We start from the raw sequence: 19,064 nt of genomic DNA on the forward strand, positions 1-19,064 counted from the left end.
GAAGGAAAAATAGGGAAAGGGATGGAATTTTGTCTTTCCTGTGAGGAACAGTTGAGGGAATTGGGGCTTTATTGGAGAAGACAAGGCTGAGGGGGAGCGTAGCAGGAGTTCTACTAAGTAGTGTTGGCTAATTTTTCTCTGAGAACACTAAGGCCTGAACAAGAGGAAATTGACTTGCTGGAGAGATTCCAGTTGGATATGAAACAGAACTCTCTCGACTAGTAGTGGATAATACATTGGAACATTAGGTGAATCAGTGGCATCCCTTTTTCTAGAGTTAGAATCCCGGAGCTGGACGGGATGTTAACGTCATCCAGGCCAGCCCTTTGTCTCCAGCCCAGTGAAAGACAAACCCATTCAGGACCAGGGGATTCTTTCCTTAAAGACTGCCTGTAGGGACCCTCCACTCCTTTCTTTGTGCGTCCTATCCCAGGACCTGACACTTCAGGTCTTTAAAGATAAAAAGAAATATAATTGGCCACCTGTCTGAGATGGCCTGGTCCTGCATCTGCCTGGGTGCAAGGGGCTGGACCAGATGGCCTACAACATCTCCACGAGTTTTGAGGCCCAGGGTTTTAGGACAGGAGCTTACCCATGATTGGGAAGTTATCCACAGGGACCAAACAGAACAGTTCACCCTTGCACTTGCTCCCTTTATGTACCCCTTCCTCAGCCCCACAGCACTTATGCGCATATCTGTAATTTATTTATTTGTATTAATGTCTGTCTCCTCTAGACTGTAAGCCCATTATGGGCAGGAAATGGGTCTTCCAGCTCTGTTATATTGTTATAATGCATGCCCTCGAGCATTAGCAAATGCCATCATTATTATTATTATTATTATTAGAACAGTGCTCTGTTCCCAGGAAACACTTAGTAAATGCATTGATCGATTGGTTGATTGAAGGAGTAACCACCAGCCCTTTCCCACTGGGGATCCTCAAAGGAGGGATGGACATTTGCGGCCGGGACTTTTGTCAGTCGATCAAATTTATTGAGTACATACTGTGTGCAAAGCACTTTACTCAGTGCTTGTCTGCATGGTCTGGCTTGGCTCTCCGCTCCTCCCTCATCCTGGCCCTATTATCCAAAAAAGCCTCTTCCTCCTCCCTCTCTCTTCTCCTCCCACCCATCTCTAGCTGCCACTTCCCAGCACATCTGCCTTGTGTTTCCAAATTGCAGTCACTTCTCCTGAACCTCCAGGGTCCCATGGCTGTTGCTTTGGCACCCTTGTCAGACATCACCTGGGAATACTCCTTTTTGTTAATGATATTTGTTGAGTGCTTATTGTGTGCCAGGTGCTGTACTGAGAACTGCGGTAGATATAAGCCAATCAGGATGTACACAGGCCATGTCTCACAAACAGTCTTAATCCCCATTTTACAGAGGAGGGAACCGAGGCTCAGAGAAGTTAAATGACTCACCCAAGGTCACACAGCCCACAAGTGGTTTAGCTGGGATTAGAACCCAGGCTCTTCTGACTCCGAGGCTTTATCCGGTAGGCCACAATGCCTCTCTTCCTTGCTGGTGAGATACTCTCCGTGTCCCCCCTGAGTCTCTCCCCTGCCACATCACTGCATTTCTGTTTTACTCAGAAAACCATGCCGAGTGAGAGGAAATAAATGAGCCTTGTCTGGCTCCAGCCGTGTGAACACCGAGGAACCTTATCACAGGCATCCGCGGAACAGATAGAGGATTCTAACTCAATCAGAGAATCTGGCTGAGTCAAGGACTAAGGCAGTCTCTGTCAATAAAGCCATCCCATGGGTGCGGTGGCCAGGCTGTGCAGACAGATAACTGCCCCTGGGAGTCAGAAGGACCTGGGTTGTAATTCCAGCTCTGCCAATTGTCTGCTGGGTGACCCTGGGCAACTCACTTCATTTCTCTGTGCTTCAGTTACCTCATCTGTAAAATAGGGATTAAGACTGTGAGCCTTATGTGGGTCAGGGACTGGGTCCAACCTGATTAGTTTTATCTACCCCAGCACTTAGTACAGTGCTCAGGACATAGTAAGCATTTAGCAAATACCATAAAACTGATAAAACATACAAAGTACTTGCAAGGAATCCATGAGGAGTGGAGAGGAACCATCTCTATATGTTGCCAACTTGTACTTTCCAAGCGCTTAGTACAGTGCTCTGCACACAGTAAAAGCTCAATAAATACAATTGAATGAATGAATGAATGGAGATCCAGGCCCTGAAACCATGCCTGTCTGTCAATACCTGGAACTGACTGCCATCAGGTGCTTCAGTGGTGTGGGTACAGATATATTAACTTGGATTCCAGCTCGGAGCCAAGCGTCTTGTCCAGTGGCATCTCTGCTTCATCTAGTATTTCTGCAGACTGGCGTTGTTTCAGGATTTGTCTCCCCAACTTTATTGAAAACTCCTGGAGGGCAGGGATTATGTGTACCGACTCTATTGTATAGTCAAAATAATAATGATAATAATAGTAATTGTGGTAGGTGATCCTCTCAGTTTGATGGCTGATGGTGCCTCCTCCCCATGTATTATCAGTGGACAAGAAAGGTAGAAAGCAGTTGATTGGCTGCGTAGGTAAGTGTGGTTAAGTGGAAAGAGCATGGATTTGAGAGTCAGAGGCCATGGGTTCTAATACCAGCTCCACCACTAGTCAGCTGTATGACTTTGGGCAAGTCACTTAACTTCTCTGGGTCTCAGTTACCTCATCTGTAAAATGAGGATTAAGACTGTGAGCCCCATGTGGGACAACCTGATTACCTTGCATCTACCCCGATGCTTAGAACAGTGCTTGGCACATAGCAAGTGCTTAACAAATGCCATTATTATTATTATTATTATTATTATTATTATGAAAGGTGGAACAATTAGCTTTGTTTTTGAGAAGTTGGGAAGAGGGGGCAGAGGAGTAAGGGAAAGAAGAGTTTTGGATTTCCCAGATTATCCTAATTGCTGCTGCATCTTACTTTTCAAATCTCTAGATTAAATGTCCCTCTCCTCCATTCTTTAGCTAAAGGACAATGACGGTCACTTGACACCCTTCTCCCCTCAGTTTAGAGGGATTATTTTAGGTAGATCTGAATTCAGGACATCATTAATTGTTTGTTCCCACCTAAGATTTTTAAAAGTCTGGGTTGAGATAACATTGTTTCTTTCAAATTGAGAGTCTTTGGGAGCAGGTCTAGACAGTGGAATTGGTTGTGACTCATGAATAAAATCCCTTATTCTTCTATTGTCACTTTTTCCCATCAATTAGCGTATGTATGTTTGTCTGTACATTTTTAGTGTTTGAAGATGCCATTTCATGCCCTGCGAATAGGAGTGATGGAAAAGACTTGTGTCTGACTGACAATCCACTTCCCATTGTGATTCCATAAGGGTTGTCCTTGGCTCACGCCGCTTGCAGTGTTTGTGGCTGTTGTCAAATCTGCCTCTTACTATTCCTGTTTTCCTGCAATCACTACTAAAGGAGAGCAATCCCCTCCAGATTGCCATGTGACAGTCATTTTAGGGGAGGAGTATTTTGGGAGTTCTGAATGGAGGAAGAACTTCTCCCCCTCTAGACTGTAAACTCATTGTGGGCAGGGAATGTGTCTGTTGTTGTGTGGTACTCTGCCAAGCACATAGTACAGTGCTTTGAACACAGTAAACGCTTGATAAATGCAATTGAATGAATGAATGAGTTAAGTGCTTACTATGTGCCAGGCACTGTCCTAAGCACTGGGGTAGATATAGGCAAATTGGTTTGGACTCATAATCTTAATCCCCATTGTACAGATGAGGGAACTGAGGCATGGAGAAGTGAAGTGACTTGCCCAACATCACACTGCAAACAAGTGGCACATAGCTATACTATTTTGTACATAGCTATTCTATTTATTTTATTTTGTTAGTATGTTTGGTTTTGTTCTCTGTCTCCCCCTTTTAGACTGTGAGCCCACTGTTGGGTAGGGACTGTCTCTATATGTTGCCAATTTGTACTTCCCAAGCGCTTAATACAGAGCTCTGCACATAGTAAGCGCTCAATAAATACGATTGATGATGATGATGAAGTGGCAGAGACAGAATTAGAACCCAGATCCTTCTGAATCCCAGGCCCGTGCCCTATCCACTAGGCCATGCTGTTTCTCTTACATAGTACAGTGTTCTCCACTCAGTAGGGGCTAATTAATTGCCATTGATTGTTTGACTGAGTCTATATTTATATTTTATTTTTTGACTTATTTTTGTTTTCTTCTTTGTTTTTTATTATCAGTGGTATTTGTTATGTGCTTATTATGTGACAGACACTGAACTAAGCACTGGCATAGATATAAGATAATCAGGTTAGTTACAGTTCATGTCCCACATGGTGCTTTATTTCCCATTAATCCCCATGAGGTAATGGAGGCACAGAGCAGTTTCTTGTCCAATGTCACACAGCAGACAAGTGGCAGAGCCAGAATTAGAACCCAGGGGTCTTCTGACACTCAGGCCCACGCTCTTTCCACAAGTTAAAGGGTGGTGGATAGTTGTGGTAGGGTGATATTGAAGGTGGGTTTGAAAGGGTTCACTCCCTCCCCACATTGCAGCCCAGGATTCTGAGAAATCCCAATTACTCAAACCCCCTTTTTTTGCCCAGTCTTTCCCAGCCATGAAATCAGCTAAGAAAGGCTCCTGGGGAGGGAAGGGTCCCAGCAAGCTCCAGCCACTCAGGACACTCCATTACCTTGCCATCCTAACCGAGTTTGCTCTGGAGGTCGGCAAAGTGGGTCTTGGTCCTGAGAGGTGGCAGGGAAGAAGTCCAGGGGGGTGGCGGGGGACAGGGAGGAGGATGCCCAGCTGCCCAGCTGAGAGTGCCAATTGAAACCAAGAAGCTTTGGAAATTGTGGGCCGAACAGGAGTCCTAGTGAAAAGCACTTCCTGGGCCAACAGCAGCTGGCAATTCCACTTTTCTGCCACCCCAGGTAGCCAGAGGAGACTCAGTTGTTTATCTGGGAGAATTTACAATCCTTAACCTCAAAGAGTGGAATCACTAAATCAGCTAATCGGAGATGTCTCCATTGGCAGCCGGGGGGCATTTCTCTACTTTTTCTTGTCCAATATGACTCAGTTTCCCATAGGCCCACAGCTAGACTCCTCTAGAAGGGGATTCAGCCCTGGGGTCTCTCTCTAGGGTCTCTGGGTTAGGATGGAAGTTGGATAGAAGAACCTCCTCTCTCTTCTGTCCTTTCCTTCTGACCATTAGAGAGCTCTTAGTCAGTCGTATTTGTTATCTTTCTAGGCACAGAGCACTGTACAAAGGCTTGGGAGAGTATAATAGAACAATAGAACAGACACATTCCCTGCCCACAGTGAGCTTACATTACCCCAGACTCCCTCTTGCTGCGATTGTCATTCGAGTTCTTCTTGTTCAGCCCTCTGACAAGGCCCATGTGCTTCTGTCATTATCACAGAGAAAAGTTCACCGTGTTCTGTTTTGTTTTGTTTTATTTTAATGGTATTTGTTAGGTTCTTACTATGTGCCAGGCACTGTCCTAAGAACTGGTGTGGTCACAAGCTAATCAGGTAGGACTCAGTCTATGTTTCACATGTGGCTCACAGTCTTGATAACCATTTTACAGATGAAGTAACTGAGGCCCAGAGAAGTGAAGTAACTACCCCGAGGTCATGCAGCAGATAAGTGGTGGAGTCGGAAATAGACCCAAGATCCTTCTGTATCCCAGGCCCGTACTCTATCCATTAGGCAATACTGCTTCTCACGGGTATCCCCTTAGTCTTCTCTTTCCTTTCTGGATAAGGTAGCCTGTCTTCTTGCTCTTTTTGGTATCCTGTAATCTTTATTTCTGCTTTTCTTTGGTCTCTGACTGGTGTCTCCACATCTGGTTGAAAACACAGAGCTCAGAACTAGGACAGAAGAAGCTCCACGAAACAAATAATCCCAAGTTTTGTATGATGAAAAGGGTTAAATCTTGGAAAGAATATTTCACTGACCACTTTCTTTACTTAGGTCTATTGGGCAGAAACCTGGGTTAAGGTTTTACCTGTATGTGTGATGTGTATGTCTATGTGTGTGTGTGTTTGTGAGGAAGAGAGAGGGAGTGAGAAAGAGGAAATATGAATAGGTGTCTTGGAGTGGTTGAGAAGCAGCATGGGCTAGTGGAACCAGCAGGGGTCTGGGATTCTGAAGACCTGGGTTCTAATTCTGGCTCTTAATAATAATAATAATAATGATAATGGCATTATTAAGCGCTTACTATGTGCAAAGCACTGTTCTAAGCACTGGGGAGGTTACAAGGTGATCAGTTTGTCCCACGGGGGCCTCACAGTCTTAATCCCCATTTTACAGATAAGGGAACTGAGGCCCAGAGAAGTTAAGTGACTTGCCCAAAGTCACACAGCTGACAATTGGCGGAGCTGGGATTTGAACCCATGACCTCTGACTCCAAAGCCCGTGCTCTTTTCCACTGAGCCACGCCGCTTCTCGAGTGGCTCTTCCACTTGTCTGCTCTGTGATCTTGGGCAAGTCACTTAACTTTTCTGTGCTTTCCTTCTCTTCTCTGTAACATGGAGCAACATAAAGACTCAGTGCCTATTCTCCTTCCTACTGAGACTATGAGCCCCACGTGGGACTTAATCTACCCTAGCGCTTACTACAGGGTTTGGCATTTAGTAAGTGCTTAACAAATACCATAATTATTATTATTATTCTCACATATGCAATTTGAGTCTTTGATTCCAGCTATCCTGGTGACTGCCTTAAACTCAATTCCAAGCTTATCTCTTGTTCCTAATGTCCTTTTTTGTTGTTTACCATTAATTTGATTGTAAACTTGTGAGGACAGGGATTATGTAAAAATAATAATAATGTTGGTATTTGTTAAGCGCTTACTATGTGCAAAACACTGTTCTAAGCGCTGGGGGGAATACAAGGAGATGAGGTTGTCCCATGTGAGGCTCACAGTCTTAATCCCCATTTTACAGATGAGGGAACTGAGGCACAGAGAAATGAAGTGACTGGCCCGAGGTCACACAGCAGACACGTGGGAGAGGCGGGATTCAAACCCATGACCTCCATTCATTCAATTGTATTTATTGAGCGCTTACTGTGTGCAGAGCACAGTACTAAGCACTGAGGAGTGTACAATATAACAATAAACATACACATTCCATGCCCACAATGAGCTTGCAGTATAGAGGGGGAGACAGACATTAATATAAATAAATAGATTACAGATATGTACATAAGTGCTGTGGGGCTGGGAGTGGGGGAGAATGAAGGGAGTAAATCAGTGTGACACAGGAGGAAGTGGGAGAAAAGGAAAGGAGGGCTTAGTCAGGGAAGGTCTCTTGAAGGAGATGGTGTTGCACTCTCCAAAGCACTTCATACAGTGCTCTGCACACAGTAAGTGCTCAGTAAATATGATGATAGTTTGACAATATCAAAAATACAAATCCTTCCAATCACACAGTGGTTATCATTAAGATGAAGTTTAGAGTAGTGATAGGGACTAGAGTAGGTGTCAATGTCAGGGTTAGGTTTGATTGTTGACTTGATTCTGACATGTTGTAATGATGATCTGAGTTTACTGAAGCAGCATGGCATTGTGGATAGAGCATGCATCTGGGAGTCAGGTCATGGGTTCAAATCACTGCTCTGCCACTTGCCTGCTGTGTGACCTTGGGCAAGTCACTTCTCTTCTCTGGTCCTCAGTTCCCTCATCTGTAAAATGGGGATTGAAACTGTGAGCCCCTCCTGGTGGGTCCAACCTGATTTACTTGTATCCACCCCAGCATTTAGGACAGTGCCTGGTACATAGTAAGCACTTAGCAAATACCACAATTATTATTATTATTATTACAGTTACGGGTAAGAGCTACTTAGCTGACCCAATCAACCTATGAATTATCCAGGTCTCTTGACTTGCTCCTTCTCACCTTCAAGGCCACGGCCCATCTCACTGACACCTCCTCAAGATGGCCAGCAGAGGAAGCCAGAAGGAGGGAAAATGAAAGAATTTCCTTCTTTGTGAGCAGCTCAGGAAGAAGGCAGGATTGAAAGCTCTGGGTTTATTTGGGGACTTTAATTATCTGCGATCCCTCCGCCCCCATCACCGTGGATAATTGAGAGTTGGCAGAGCCTCCAACCCATTGGCTGTTCCATCCCTGAGGGCAGGTTTTGAAGACAAGGACATTAAGCTTAGTAATTGCTCTTCCCTTTCCCTCCGAACAGAAGCCCCGTTAAAACATCCACTGTTGAGACAGATGTGCGATTGCATGACCCTTACCTCTCCTCCCTTCTCTCATTGGCTCTTCCTCCTCCCGCACGCTGTTTCCCCCTCTCTTTCCATGAGCTCATCCTTTGCCCCTGCTGGAGCCTGCTGTTCTGACATGCCTACCCTAGTGAGGGTCATGTCCTGCTGCCTGGATCCCACCACGCGTACCCGGCAGATGTTTGGGCAAGCCACCGGAGTGCTCGAGCATCTTACGGAGCCTGGAGGTCTGCAGGATCGAGGTTTGCTTTAGTGAGCCTGATTATGGATCGCTGTCTGGCATAGGATCAGGACGGTTGGGAAAGCGGGTGGATGAACACTGTGGCTTCTGGACAGCGAGCACTTAGTTGTGGTAATTGTGGTATTTGTTAAGCGCTTACTATGTGCCAGATATGGTACATACCAGATTATTGGGTTGGACACAGTCCCTGTCCCGCATAGGGCTCACGGTCTTAATCCCCATTTTACAAACAAAGGAACTAAGGCCCAGAGAAGTGAAGTGACTTGTCCAAAGTCACACAGCAGATGAGTGGCAGAGCCAGGATTAGAACTCAGGTCCTCTGACTCCCAGGCCCAAGCTCTATCCATTAGGCCATGCTGCTTTTCTCCACTTACTATGCCATTAATGAAGAGTTAGTCACAGAAAAGGAGAGTGGTTTCATCATACTCCACAAGTCACGTGGAATGTCATATATAGAGAAGCAGCAGGGCCGAGCAAAAAGAACAGGGAGTTGGGGGGCCTGGGTTCTAATCCCAGCTCTTGCTACCTGCCTGCCATGTGGTTTGGGGTAGTTTACTTAAGATTTCCCTGGACCTCAGTTTCCTCATCTGTAAAATAGGGGTCATCATCTATTCTCCCTCTTTCTTAGACTGTGATTCCAATGTCGGGCAGGGACGGTGTCTGACCTCATATCTTGTATCTACCCCAGCGCTTTACTGAGCACATAGTAAACACTTAGCAGGTACCACAGTTATAGTATTATTATTATCATTTATATCATCCATATGGACTGGGCCTTCCAGAAACCCAATGCCAGACTGGAGTCTTCCCCTTGTTTCAGTGGGAGACCTGAGTGGAAACCTCAACTAAAGAACTAAGCTAAGCAATTGACATATTTTTTCAGAATTCCCCATTCCTGTCACAGGCCTTGTGAGATGCTAGCTAAGGAGTCCTCCCAGAAGGACAGCTCCCTGACTTCCAGCCACTCCCCTGGAATTCTTCTCTCCAGGAGAACTGGACCTGCTTGGAGTGAATAATTATTACAGTATTTGTTAAACGCTTACTATACACCAGGTACTGTTCTAAATGCTGGAGTAGATACAAGATAATCGGGTTCGACACAGTCCCTGTCCCACATGGGGCTCACAGTCTAAATCTCCATTTCACAGAGGAGGGAAATGAGGCACAGAGAAGTGAACTGACTTGCCCAAGGTCACACAGCAGACAAGTGGCGGAGCTGGGATTAGAACCCAGATCTTTCTGATTCCCAGGCCCATGCTTTAACCATTAGGCCATCCTATATGTCTAGCTATCTTTGGGTCTGGCATAGGGGAGCAGTCTGAGCAAACCAGCTGGATTTCAACATTACTTAGAAACAGGGAACTGAGGAATGGAAATACAAAGAGAAACTTCCTGCTGAATTTTTTCCTGGATGACCAGGGGGCAGAAGGAGGACAGATGAAGAAGCAGTAGCCGCTGACCTGGCCAGAAGGTGATAACAAGTTACCAAAATGCACTAGAGGCTCCGATTAGAAACGAGGAAAGATTTCCAGTCCCTTTCCACTCCACCATCAGGGTAATGGGGCTCGGGGCCAGACCCCAGGAATTATCTGTCTCCCCCTTCTAGACTGTGAGCCCATTGTTGGGTAGGGACCGTCTCTATATGTTTCCAACTTGTACTTCCCAAATGCTTAGCACAGTGCTCTGCACACAGTAAGCACTCAATAAATATGATTGAATGAATGAATGGAAGCTTCTCCATCCCATCGTGGCCTAGTGGATAGAGCATGGGAGTCTGGAGGACCTGGGTTCTAGTCCCAGCTCTGCCACTGATCTGCTGTGTGACTTTGGGTGAGTCACTTCACTTCTCTGGGCCTTAGTTACTTCAACTGTAAAATGGGGATTAAGACTTTGAGCCCTGTGTAGGAAAGGGACTGTGTCCAGCCCGATTTGCTTTGAACATGGCCTGGCACATAGTAAGCACTTAACAAATACCACAGTCATCACCATCATCATCATTCTCGGTGGCCACAGGGCTTCTGCTCTGCAGCAAGTAGGGACCGGAGAAGCAGTGTGGCTCAGTGGAAAGAGCATGGGCTTTGGAGTCAGAGTTCACGGGTTCAAATTCCGACTCCACCACTTGTCAGCTGTGTGACTTTGGACAAGTCACTTAACTTCTCTGGGCCTCAGTTCCCTCATCTGTAAAATGGGGACTAAGACTGTGAGCTCCCCATGGGACAACCTCATCACCTTGTAACCTCCTCAGTGCTTAGAACAGTGCTTTGCACATAATAAGCACTTAATAAATGCCATTATTATTATTATTATTATTTAGGTCTGCTGCCTCTGATTTCCTCTGCCACTGGGAAGCTGGCAGTGCTGTTGCTGTCTGTGCCACCTTGGCCTTGAATCACATTTTGTTATTTTCCTGAGCCCTGGGAGTAGGAGAAAGGAAAAGCCGTTGGATGTGTCTCAGGGCAGGTTGCATGTGAAGTCTGAGGATTCTGCTTTCAGGGATGCCGAATCTGCTAAATAGAATCATCCCCGAAAACCTGACCTTCTCTCGCCCCTCAGGGGAGCAGGCAGGAAAACTCAGACCACTCAAAGCCATTTGCTTCTAACTCCCTGCGAGTTCCTGAATTGTTGTCCCTTTCAACTTGGAACTAAGGTACGAGAGCAATGTTCCTTAATCGTATAAAGTCCTAAATGGCTAACCTAATTCTTAACAAACTCTCTCTGATGGATTACCGATGGGAGTCAGCTTCGTTCCGGCATCAGAGACCATTATCTTGATGGCTCATTTACTCAGTAATAAAATATGGGATGCTTGAAAAATTCTGTCAAGCCGATATGTCTCCTTCAAAAAAAAAAACACAACTTTCACATCTCCGTGGGTGTCAGTGTCTCTTCAGAGCAGCAGCTAAAAGGCTGACAAATATTAAGGAGTGGGAGAGTGCATAGAAGGGGGAGGGGAGGCAGAGAGAGAGAGAGAGAGAGAGAGAGGTAGAAAAAGAGACCAGAAAGTCAGGGACAGAAAGGCAGAGAGATATAGTGAAGCAGCAACAGAAGCAGTGTGGCCTAGAGGATAGAAAACGGGCCTGGGTGTCAGAAGGACCTGGGTTCTAATCCCAGCTCTGCCTCTTGTCTGCTGTGTGACCTTGGGTGAGTCACTTCACTTCTCAGTGCTTCAATTACCTCATCTGTAAAATGGGGAGTAAGACTGGGAGCCCCACGTGGGACAGGGACTGTATCCAACCTGATTAGTTTGTACCTATCCCAGTGCTTAGAACAGTGCTTGTGATGGAGTAAACGTTTAACAAATGCCATTATTATTATCATAATTATGACAGTGGAAAGGACGAAGTAACCTAGAGACCAGAGAGAAAGACAGAAAGAGAGATAAAGAGTGAGACAGGAAAAAGTCAGAATCACAGAGAAAAAGGAAGACAGTTAAAGAATGAGAAACAGAGAGGAAAGAAGCAGAGGGAGGAGGAATTTGAAAGAGTAAATGATGCAGAGATAGGCAAGAATAATAATAATGGTGGTATTTTTTAAGCATTTACTATGTGTCAAAAGTGTATTAAGCACTGGTAGATACAAGATAATCAGGTTGGTTTCAGTCCCTGCCCCGACATCAGGCTCATGGTCTAAATAGGAGAAAGAACAGGTATTGAATGCCCATTTTATAGGTGAGGGAACGAAGGCCAGAGCAATTAAGTGATTTATCCAAGGTCACACAGCGGACTAGCAGCAGAGCTGGGATTAGAACTCAAGTTCTCTGACCCCTGGGCCTGGACTCTTTCCATTAGGCCACGATGTTACAGAGGGACAGAAACAGAGAAACTTGAAAGTAGCCACCCATGATGTGGGTGAGGTGATTTTAAGACAGTACGAGGGGATAAGAAGGAGAGCTGGTGGCAGAAGGGATGGGAGCCTCCTCCCTTTGCTCCTAAAAGAAGAAGCCAATCCACTGGAAATCCCAAGGGAGCCCCTCGGAGGACTTTAGTCGCAAGGTTGACAGGTTTGATGCTCGGGATCCCCGGTGGGCTCTCACTGCAAACCCTATAAAACTGGAAATGAATTGGATAATTGATGCAATTACATTTTTTAATCCAATATTTTATAGCAGTCATCCAATATTCCATGGGCCAAAAAAGGCAATCACTCTCACGCTTATCTATGCTTCCAAAGATGCTACAATTTACTAAGCCCTCTACTCTCTCTGCAATTATTTCCTGTTGATGGCTGGACTTTGAGGAGGAGAGAAAGGATTATTTTCTGTATCACGTCAGCATAAACAAGGAAACCATGGGTCCGGGGAGTAGGAGCAGAAGGCTGAAAACATGTCAGCATAACAAGTTGGGGAAGTTAATTCATTGAGTTCTTGCATGCAGCACCTGGGGAGAGTGGGAGGGGGGAACAGAAATAAAAGGTGCAATCTCATATGTCCTCACCTTCTTCTTCCTTCTTCACACCTTTCCTCCTCCTTTTTATTATTCTACTCGTTTTTCTCCTCCTTCCCTTATTGGTAGATTTAATTCCTATGTGACTCACTCAATAGCCCCTACCCTGTTTTCATTCTAGAAAAATTATATGAACAAGTGGGGCAATTGTGCAAGAAAATGTTTACTTTATGAAAAAGAAAAGATAAAGAACAATCATCGGGCAGGAGATCGAGGGGAGGAGATGGTGTCCAGCTATGTAAAATCATCAGCCCCTGAGTGACTCCCATCCAACCTAGGACTTTGACCCTCTTCCTAGGCATTATCCAAATGCCCTGATTGTCTTCTCTCTCTCTGGCCCAGGTTTGTTCTTTTCTCCTGAGATGCATCAGGCGGCATGGAATTGATTTGAATTAATGGAGCTGGGCAGACCATCCCCGCTCCCTCGTTTTTGTGTGACTAACACAGGAATCTACTGCCTTGGTCGAACAATCACTCCTTGACCCTCCATCCAAGTTCTTGGCCTTCGGTGGTTAAAGAGCCATGACCAGATTTACTGCTCTGCTTTGCCTCACTCTGCTGCTCCAGGCAGCTGCGATTGACTATCTGCTTGTAGGCACCAGGCTGATATTTCTGCAGCCATTAGCCTGCCAGCAGGGGCTCGTGCCCAGTAATCTGGTCTCATATATCATTCATTCAGTCATTAATTCAATCATATTTATTGAGCATTTACTGTGTGCAGAGCACTCTACTAAGTACAAATTGACAACATATAGAGACGGTCCCTACCCAACAATGGGCTCACAGTCTAGAAGGGGGAGACAGACAACGAAACAAAACATGTGGATGGGTGTCAAAATCGTCAGAACAAATAGAATTGAAGCTATATGCACATCGTTAACGAAATCAATAGAATAGTAAATATGTACGAGTAAAATAAATAGAGTAATAAATTTGTAGAAATATATTAAAGTGCTGTGGGGAGGGGAAGGAGGTAGGGCAGGGGGATGGGGAGGAGGAGAGGAAAAAGGGGGCTCAGTCTGGGATAGGCCTCCTGGAGGAGGTGAGCTCTCAGGAGGGCTTTGGAGGGATGAAGAGAGCTAGCTTGGCGAATGAGTGGAGGGAGGGCATTCCAGACCAGAGGAAGGATGTAGGCCGGGGGTCGACAGCGGGACAGGCGAGAACGAGGCCCTTGGGTAGAGTCTGGATCGTTCTCTGCTGAGACAGGAGTATGGCACATGGGAAACAGGCTGAGTTGAGCAGACAGGGAAGTGTTGGCTAGCAGAAGCCTCCAGGGGCCACCACTGTGGGCTAAAGAGGAGAAAGCGGGTGCCCGATGGAATCATTATTTTCCTTCCCATCTTTAACTCAACCTGATGCCAGTATCTATTAAGCGCTTACTATGGACCAAGTACTGAACTAGGTGCTGGGGCGATGCATGATAATCAGATCAGATACAGTTCCTCTCTCACAAGGGACTGACAGTTCAAGGAAACCAGGTATTACATCCACATTTTACAGGTAAGGAAACTGAGACACAGAGAAGTTAAGTGACTTTCCCAAGGTCACACAGCAGGCAATTGGCAGAGCCGGGATTAAAACCCAAGTCATCTGACTCACAGGTCCACAATTCTCCCATTAGAGCCACCTCTGCATCAAACAGAAACTCCTTACCCTCGGCTTTAAAGCATTCAATCACCTTGCCCTCTCCTACCTCACCTGGCTGTTCTCCTACTACAACCGAATCTGCTCACTTCGCTCTTCTAATTCCAACCTTTTCCCTGTACCTTGATCATCATCATCATCATCAATCGTATTTATTGAGCGCTTACTATGTGCAGAGCACTGTACTAAGCGCTTGGGAAGTACAAATTGGCAACATATAGAGACAGTCCCTACCCAACAGTGGCTTGATCTCATCTATCTTGCTGCTGACCTCTTGCCCACATCCTGCCTCTGTTCCTGAAATGCTCTCTCTCTTCATATCCACAGACAATTACTTTCTCCACTTTCAAAGCCTTATTGAAGGCACATCTCCTCCAAAAGGCCTTCCTTGACTAAGCCTTCCTTTCCTCTTCTCCTATTCCCTTCTGCATCACCCTGACTTGCTTTATTCATCTCCCTGCCAGCCCCACAACTTATGGACATATCTGTAATTTTATTTATTTATTCAATTGTATTTATTGAGCACTTACTGTGTGCAGAGCACTGTACACAGAAGCAGAGAAACAGCATGGCTCAGTGGAAAGAGCACAGGCTTGGGAGTCAGAGGCCATGGGTTCTAATCCCACGTCTGCCACTTGTTAGCTGTGTGACTTTGGGTAAGTCACTTAACTTCTCTGTGCCTCAGTTACCTCATCTGTAAAATGGGGATTGAGACTGTGAGCCCCATGTGGGACAACCTGATTACCTTGTATCCAGCACTTAGAATAGTGCTTAGCACATAGTAGGCGCATAACAAATGCCATCATTATTATTATTACTATTACTAAGTGCTTGGGAAGTACAAGATGGCAACATATAGAGACAGTCCCTACCTAACAATGGCAATTCATTTATGTTAATGCTGGACTCCCCCTCTGAACTGTAAGCTTATTGTGGGCAGGGAATGTGTCTGTTCTATTGTTCTATTGTACTCTCCCCAGCGCTTAGTCCAGTGCTCTTCATACAGTAAGTGCTCAATAAATATAGATTGACTGACTGGACCTCACTGTTTCCCAAGCAACAGGTACTGATCCTTGCTGGGTGCTGAATCCTGGACAGCCAAATCAACCTCATCAAGAAGGAGGACAAAGACTTGCAGATAGCGTGGCTCAGTGGAAAGAGCATGGGCTTGGGAGTCAGAGGTCATGGGTTCTAATTCCGACTCCACCACTTGTCAGCTGTGTGACTTTGGGCAAGTCACTTAATGTCTCTGTGCCTCAGTTACCTCATCTGTAAAATGGGGATTAAGACTGTGAGTCCCACGTGGGACAACCTGATCACCCTGTATCACCCCCCCAGCGCTTAGAACAGTGCTTCGTACATAGTAAGTGCTTAACAGTTACCACCATTATTATTGCTATTATTATTATCCCATCTTCAGATGATAACTTAACTGGTGTATACGTGAATACACAAGGAGACCCCCAACCACAGACAAATACCTTTCAGAGAGACCCTCTAGACTGTGGGCAGGGAATGTGTCTATTATATTGTACTCTCCCAAGCACTTAGTACAGTGCTCTGCACACAGTAAAACACTCAATAAATATGATTGATTGGTTGAATGACTGACCCACATTTGGTACCCTTATGTGGCTCAGACCCCCCTTCCTGCCCCACACTCACCTGCAAGCCGTCAAACCAGCAGCTGACAGATGGGCTATCGGACCACATCGCTGGGTGCCCAAAATATCAAATTCTCCAAACCTCAGAACAGGAAGCAGAGAGGTAGCATTGTGCAGTGGATAGAGCACAGGCCTGGGAGTTAAAGGGTCATGAGTTCTAATCCTGGCTCCACCACTTGTCTGCTGGGTGATCATGGGCAACTCCCTTCACTTCTCTGTGTCTCAGTTTCCTCATCTGTAAAATGGGGATTGAGACTGTGCAGAACACTGTACTAAGCACTTGGGAGAGTATAATTCTAGACTGTGAGCCCACTTTTGGGTAGGGACCATCTCTATATGTTGCCAACTTGTACTTCCCAAGCGCTTAGTACAGTGCTCTGCACACGGTAAGCGCTCAATAAATACTATTGAATGAATGAATGAACAAGAGTTGATAGACGTTTTCCCTGCCTACAGTGAGCTTACAGTCTAGAGGGGGAGATGGAAAATTAATATCAATAAATGAATTATGGCTATATACACAAGTGCATATACATGGAAAAGCAGCATGGCCTAGTGGATGGAGCAAGTCACTTCACTTCTCTATGCTTTAGTTACCTCATGTGTAAAATAGGGATTAAGACTGTGAGCCCCATGTAGGACATAGACTATGTCCAACCTGATTTCCTGGTGTCCACCCCAGCATTTAGTACAGTGCTTTACACATAGTAAGCTCTTAACTAATATCTCAATCATTATTATTATTTTATAGTAATCATAATATAGAATGATCATATAATATATTATTATGTTAATATAATAATAAGTGCTGTGGGGCTGGGGGATGGGTGAAGAAAGGGGGTAAATTCAAATGCACTTGAAAAAGGAGGCATTCTGGAAGCAGGCCTTGGCAGGGTGAACTTGAGGGCTAGGATTATACCTAGAATTTGCTATGGACCCTTTGCAACTTAGAAAATATTCTGATGCCTGTAGTTTTCAGTCCTCTTGAAGATCCAGGAAGATGAATCATCAGGTTTGGGGATTAAGACTGTGAGCCCCACGTGGGACAACCTGATCACCTTGTATCCCCCCTCAGGGCTTAGAACAGTGCTTTGCACATAGTAAGCACTTAACAAATGCCATCATTAATTAATTCATAAGGGCTTTCAAACTATCCATGAATGAGTGCTCCAAGCTGGTAACCACAGGGAAAAGGGAGAATAAGAGGTGTTGGATGATTCATGCGGGGTCACTGAAGAAGAGTCAGAGGTGGAGAGGGAAGAGTTAGGGTGGGTAGCCCTAACCATGAGGGTGGGTATCCAGGAGGGCCACCAACATATGGTCCCTTCAAATACCTGGTGTCCCTATTGGAACTTTAAATGTGGAAGAGGCAGACGAACAGCTGGATGGATAGAGAACATAACAAAGCTGCTGAATCCCAGAGGTTCCCTGTGTATTTGGAGCCATGTGCCAGCTGCCTCATTGGTCTCTTCCAGCAATCCTGCTTTTAAAGAGGCAGGGTCAAGTTCCTTCATCCTTTTTCATGGCATTTGTTGAACACTTACTAAGTGCCAGTCACTGTATTAAGTGCTGGTGTATTCATTCAATCGTATTTATTATCATATTATTGAGCGCTTTCTGTGTGCAGAGCTATTAGGTACCAGCTAGTCAGTTTGGACGCAGTCCATGTCCCACATGGGGCTCAACGTCTTAATCCCTATTTTATAGAAAAGGTAAGTGAGGCCCAGTGAAGTGAACTGACTTGGCCAAGTTCACACAGCAGACAAGTGGCCAAGTTGGGATTGGAGCCCAGGTCCTTATGACTCCCAGGGTCACACTCTATCCACTAGGCCACACTGCTTCTCTGCTTTATCTGTGACTGAACAGCCTAAGGTGGGATGTTTGATCACCTAAGCCGTGTAGGACACACCACTAGGATTCACAGGAATCTCCTGGGGCCCTGTCATCTCTGGCACTTTGAGACAATTAGTAGAGGCAAGGTATTGATGCTCAGAATCTCCTGGGGTCAGAAAAAATAGTTTGGTCAGTATGGCCAGTGTGTTCCTTGTTCCTGGTTGTCCCTGGGTGGCTGAACCATCAGAGAGGAAGCCCCGCATGTCCGAACGTTTCTGGTAAGGGCCCTGGAAAGGCAGAAGGGCCTCCATGTGGGAGGGGATTTCCCATGGTCACGTCCCATTTCCATTTCTTATTAACAACAAAATTGATTTGAGGAGCTCCAGGCCCTTCCATTAGCAATTCAATTACCTGTTTCCGGGGGGGTTGCAGGCCCTTCTGCATTTTAAATGGTGAAACCAAGTGCAAGAAGTTTCAGAAAAAGTAATTTAAAAAGTATTTCATGAGAAATAAACTTGTCCGTGGGAATTTGGGGATTAGGGAGGGGTGAGCTGTTCAGATTTGCAGAGCAGAATAGCAGAACCTTTCAACATGCAAGGGACTTGTGCTCTGAGCACTAGAGTATACACACATACACATAACACACCCACACACTCACACAAGGACACGTGCACTAGCAAACAGGGAATGTGTCTGTTACATTGTTACATTGTACTCTCCCATGAGCTTAGTATAGTGCTCTGTATACGGTAACAGTTCAATTAATATGATTGACAGATGCACATATTCACCTACATACCAGCAGGTTCACCCACAAACACCTGAACACACAAACATACAAACACAAACACACCAACATATACACATATACACTCCCATGCACCCCATATTTATAATGGAGTGCCAAACATTGGGATATAATTGTCACAGGGGAAAATTGATATCAATCAATCAATCAATCAATCAGTGGTATTTATGGAGTGTTTATCATGTGCAGAGCACTGTCT

The sequence above is a fragment of the Tachyglossus aculeatus genome, chromosome 1 (genome assembly GCF_015852505.1).
Source record: "Tachyglossus aculeatus isolate mTacAcu1 chromosome 1, mTacAcu1.pri, whole genome shotgun sequence".
Classification (NCBI taxonomy): domain Eukaryota; kingdom Metazoa; phylum Chordata; class Mammalia; order Monotremata; family Tachyglossidae; genus Tachyglossus; species Tachyglossus aculeatus.